We start from the raw sequence: 6280 nt of genomic DNA on the forward strand, positions 1-6280 counted from the left end.
TCACCAGCAGTCATACAGGTAACTGTTACCACAATCCAAGCCAGTTATGCATGTGATGTGTTCATCCTACCTCTAACACATAGGAGACATGGTCAAGGTAATTAGCAGCAATAGGCCTTGGTATCTCAGATGTGTGTCTGGCTGTTATGTGTCTGCTAATGTGTATATGACAGTATGCCACACTACGTATCATACAAATACGCCCATTAAACCCCCCATTAGCATACTGTACATGCCGGATGATGTTCTGCATGTTCCATGTAACCTGGGACACACCTCATCCTAAATGCTGTGTGGTGTGTGCAATGTAAGACACACATGTCAGTATCACGGCATTGCTAGGTAGGGATCTAGTCCCAGTGTTGGCAAGTAACAGCATACGTGTATGTGGATGGGTCTACATCAGGTTGCAGGGTATACACACCTCAGTGGGCCAACTGTCCATGTGGCATAGGCAATAACCGGTATAGTAACCTGTGAAATGTGTTTGACTGTACCCCAGATATATCACTGCCATGGTGTCAGCACAGTGACATACCCCGTTGTGCAATATGACTTCAGACCTTCCTTGTGCTGACACATGTACAACTACAGCATACATGGATAACATTTTAGAGACCACGGCCAACCAGTGTTACTAACAGCTATAAGGCATCATTGCTGGATGGCTACACTACCTGCCAAATATGCCTCACTCTCTACTCCTTACATGTTACACTGCAGGACTGTGGTACACTGTTGTACAGTCACCATGTGCATCAGAATCATATAATCCTGTCCCTGCATCGATGGTATATATGACATGGATGGGGCACAAGTATCATCATAGGTATAGAGCATCCTCGTGCTAATACATGTATACATGCAACACAATTGGATAACATTTTAGAGACCATGCAGTTCACTGCCTTTGGCCATGGACATGTGGACTGTGCTGCCAGGGGTTCCACAGGCACTCCAGGAAGAAGCACTGATGTGCTACTCTCACCTGCTGATGACATCTGTCTGCTGGCACCAGGTCCCTCCTGGGACTTGCCAGGACCATGTGCACGTGGCCTGCTGTGGTGTGGACAGAACACCCCCCCCCCCACCTGCCGGGACTACTACTGCCACTACAGGAGCCCCTTAGTGTCCTACCACATCCACACTGACTGCCAGCTGTTGTTGTTGCTGGCCCACATCCACACGGGCGTCACCACATCCCCTACCACACGTTCAAGCACAAACACACCATGGCCGATGAGAGCCATCACCTCATCATGCCATCTATCTGCTTGCTCGATAGAAGCACAGATGGCACCCGACAGTTCACGGAGGTTGTCGCTTACAGTTGCTAGAACAGCAATATACAGCCTAAGGCCTTGTCTGGTGTAATGCTCAAAACGTGCCTGTGCCACCATTACAGCCTGAGACATGCTTCTGCTGGTAGCATCTATGTCACCTCTGCCAGGGGCATGATGTCCAGCGGCCCTACCACAAATCACCCTGGGACATCTGCCTATGTGGCAGCCTGCAAGTCATCTGGCTATGCCTGCTGTGACTGGACACAGTAGGCATGGTTACCACACTTTCCTGTGCACTGCCACTGAATGCCAGCTGTCCCTCTGCTGTGGCCACTGGTGATGGGGTGTGTATAGGCACTGAAACTGTCTGCAGGAGTGGGGTGGCTAAAAGGGGGGTGTCAAATGGTGCAGTGTCAGCCCCTGACAACTCCACCTGTGCTTCAACATTATTATCGTCATCATCATCAGTGTTTGTATGTACACTTGCATCAGATTGCATGCAGGAGGGACCCTGACCCACCTCGCCACCTGTGGGGGAAAAGAAGAAATGCACTTTAATACCTGTACAGCATTGAATAACAGTACACACACACACACACACACACACACATACACACACACACACACACACACACACACGCACACACACCTCCATAATACCTACCTATCTATGGCTTTACAGACAGTCCCACGTATATGTCCATGTGTTACCCCATCCTGCATTACACTTGGTAACATACACACATTGATACCACTCATTAACATCACAGTCCTCTAAATGCCCACACAAGCAGCCACAACACAAGGCATGTTGCTACTTTACCTGCCTGACCTGTGTGTAGTGGATTTACATGGCCTCACTGCTGTCATTTGGTATGCACCCTCTCTATGGCCAGAATGATGTGCATGGCCCCTATATGTGTGGGCTACTATGTTGTATCCATAATACCTCTCAATGGTGTGTCATGTGTCTGTAATGCTCAGTACATGCCAGATATGCTGCTCTGTCAGCCCATCATGTGACACCAGTACTATTTGAATACACTCCCTGGTGTTGACTATTACTTCCCCAATGCATCTGTAGAGCTGCATATGTGGGTTGTAGGTGACCTCTCCGCTGACTGCGATAGTAAGTATGTACCTGGAGTCTACCTTCCCTCTGGATGCCTGTTCCATGCTACAGACCATATTATACTATTTGCTGTCCTGTGATTACACACATGACAGGTATTCCTGATGTGTAATGTGGCAGTCCATGTCCATGTACTGCATGGTCCCAAAGGGCAGTTACAGCCATATGAACACCCCCACAATCACACATGTGCATACATGGCCACACACACATGCACACACGCATCATACATGCATCTACCTTCCACCACTTCATCAGAGTGGCACTGCAGGCAAACTAACTAACCACCAGGATGTACACACACATACATACAGGTGAGGTTGCTCAATGATCGTACACATAGTCCTCCTATTACTCATCTACCAACATGCAGTACATATGGTACAGAACAGCATGCAGTTCAGCTATAATCAATCCATGCTAGCAACAGTATACATGTGTGTGATGCATGTGCTGTGACTAGGTGATGCTCCTTCCCCTGGATACCACTGCACCCATGTACACAGTATTGCTCTGCACCTGTTCTGCACCCTGCCATGTACTGTGCACCACAACTCACAGGTGTACAACCATTTGCGGAATGTGTAGTACTGTGTCAGTTATGTCAGCTTTACTTCTCACAGCCCCTGTGTTTTTCAGCAACACATACCTGGGATGATATGTGGACTGTTGTCATTGGTGAATGCTTGATGCCTGATTTACAGCTGTCAACATCAACAGACCATGTATGACCACTGCAGAAATGCTTACACCAACAACCATCAGAGCATACCATGGCTATGGGAGTGAACACACCTTTACTGATTTTACACACACATCCTTGATCTGCCATGGGACCACAGCACCATATATCTTAGCAGTACACAAGCCCGGTATGTGATATATGTCCTGTACTTTCACATGCAGTGTCTACAGATTGTATTAGGTGCGCAGCTGCTGATTGCAATGCATATACTCCATGTGGGTATATGTGTGCACACCTTTATCATGATGGTTTATCACAACTCTTGTTGTGTGTACTACAGCAGTCACTGCTCATGGCAGGGGTATACAAGCGTGGGTCTTCTGCAACTGCCAGTGTATGTTCAGTCTACACTACACATATCCCACTATTCTGCATGATTGCAAGGTCTACTCATGTGTACATCCCATGGTGTTCACACAATACCATCACTATTGCAGTATGGGTAGGGTTAAGGCGCTCACAGGTCCTGGAACTGACTATATGCAGATAGAGCCATTCCTATCATCCTTAGGATCCCTGCTGCAGTGCACTGGTGTGTCATGCTGAGTCCCCCCCTCAGCTTTTATACAGATGCATGATAGGTAATCTCTACACATTTGTGTCACTTTGCAGTGTCCCATACACTGAACACCATATGTTGCAGTCTACACCCAGCTGATAAGTTGGACTACTGTAATGCCTTATGTCATAGTGTATCTCTGCAGCAGTTGGCTGCACTGTATATGGGTGTTGTTCAGAACATGTCACTACTGTAGGCCATGTCTACCAGCAGTATGTTACTCCCTGTGGACACATTCCACAATGACAGAATGTTAGTTGTTATGCAGGTGTGTGACATACCCTTTCAATACCCCATCATGGTCACCCCTGAGAGACCGTGCATTTCACAGCAACAATACATGCACATGTACAGCATGAATTCAGGGTAGATGTGTTAGATGTGTGCATGGAATATACCATCACCATTACATACCTGGTGTGTTGGCATGCATCTACATTAGACATACTCACCACCTACAGACTGCTGCCTTGCTGTTATCCTGGCGGGACCTACATAAGAGGGTGAGATATGCAATGTTAGTGATTTGTTTATCACTACAATGCAGCAACACAATATATCTATGACATGTCAGATATGCATAATCTACCTGTACCATTGTGGATATTTACACAATAGCGGTCTATTGATGTGCCCTGTGTCATTACCTGCATGCTCCTCAGCTGGTGTGTGGGTGACACCTCACCTCCATGAAGGAGTCAAGTGGTTGTTGGTATTCCAGACAGGCAGGTGCCATGAGGCTGGCCAGGAGCTTCTCCACATGTGTCGGAGGGATAGATGGCATGGCCCCCCTATGGTGAGGTGATCCCCCTGGACTTCAGCAGCACGACGACGAGCATTGCAAAGCAGGTCGCTGCAATGATGCCGGACCTGCTCATAAATGCGGTTATGCAGGCCGACATCATTGACCCAGTAGACTAGATCATTCCACAGGATGGTCCACTCCTGCTGCTCATGGGCTGTCCTGCCAAAGAGCACATGATAGTGCTGTACCAGATGGTTGATGATGACCTCATTTTCATCCACTGAATACACAGGTAACCTGCCGTGTGACATCTTGCCTGAAAGACATAAATATGGAAACAGGTCTGAGCAACTCATACAGCAAGGCTACCACAGTTTGTAATACACATATCAGCTTCAACAGACTGTACACACAACTCATTAGGTATGGCTACAACTTAACTACCATTTGGAAAGAATTTGTATTGTACCACACCTTCTGCTATGTGATTGTAGCCATGTCCCCTGTGTGGACCACTATCATTGCTGGCCTGTTACAGACTATTCACCTGCATGCCATTGTCAGGGCCACTATGGTTACATATATATCAGTGGTATGGCTGCTCTGAGATGGCTGCACATATGACAGTCTGTGTTATTGGGAATATCTATGCATGCTGTTAGACATGTACCGGGACTGTGTAGACTATCACTACCAACAAATGTTCTATATCAGTGACACAATAACATGTATATGTTCTATTGGCCAGCTGATCCACCTCTTCACATCCATTTTCCCATGATACCTGGCCACATCACATGTGTGTGCCCACATGGGGCACCCTCTTGTACTGTTACAGCAATACCATCAGGTGAAACCACCCAGGGGATGTTGGCCCCCCCTCAGGCCCCCCTCAGGGCACACCCCCGTCCACAGCTTTAGAGCTTTGGTGCGTGTTTTGAGCTTGTTACTACTCAGCCAAGCTCCTTGTGGTCCTGCAGAGTGGTGCTAGCAGCAGAGAGGCTAAAAGAGCGACTGCTAACCTGATAAAAGTGTTTTTTTTTGCTGCTACTACCTGGGCGACTGTCTGATCTAGCTAAACTGCAAGTATTTCTGCTTCTTGAACTGTTTTAAACTGTTTAAAGTTGTTTTTGCACCTGCACTTTTAAAGTTTGCCCTGTTTGTTGCATTTTCCTTTTGAGGCTACACACTCAAGTGCGCTAGCCTGTGATACATATTTATTGCATTTTCCTGCAGTTTGTTGCAAAAAAGAAAAAAAAATCCTTGTTTCCCGTCTTTCCTGACCTAGAGTAGTCCAAATACAGGCTTTGCTGTATTCTAGACTTTTGGAAAGTTCCTGTGTTGCCCATTTCCTTTCTTGGATAAAGAGAGGCTTCTTTGTTCACCAGTGGCAGTGGGGAGCTTAGAGCTGCCTATCTATCCCTGGAGGAGTGTTCCCAGCACAAGAATCTGGTAGTCTATTGGCTGTTTTGGGCCAATTTCTAGCTCTTTCAAGTCCCCTCTGCATAAAACCCGCTTTAGCACGGCTTTGCACGATTTTGTGCATAGCGCGGCATCGGACAACGCTGCTTAATTGGGTTTAAACCTAGTTCTCATAATAAACACCCTATTCCTACTCTAAAAACTGGCACTTGCTCACTAAAGCAATTATATAAGTCAGCACTAAAAAATTAAAAGCACTACACCCTCACAAACTCCTCTTGAGTACCTTGTTCCCCATTGGCACTTATTTCAATTATAAAGGAATTCCCAATACTATTCTAGCATGTTCAAAGGTCAGTTGTCAATCTCCTCTCCAGTCTAGCTGGTGAATCTG

The sequence above is a fragment of the Protopterus annectens genome, chromosome 7.part0, assembly GCF_019279795.1.
Source record: "Protopterus annectens isolate FY-2018-M chromosome 7.part0, PAN1.0, whole genome shotgun sequence".
In the NCBI taxonomy this organism is placed as follows: domain Eukaryota; kingdom Metazoa; phylum Chordata; order Ceratodontiformes; family Protopteridae; genus Protopterus; species Protopterus annectens.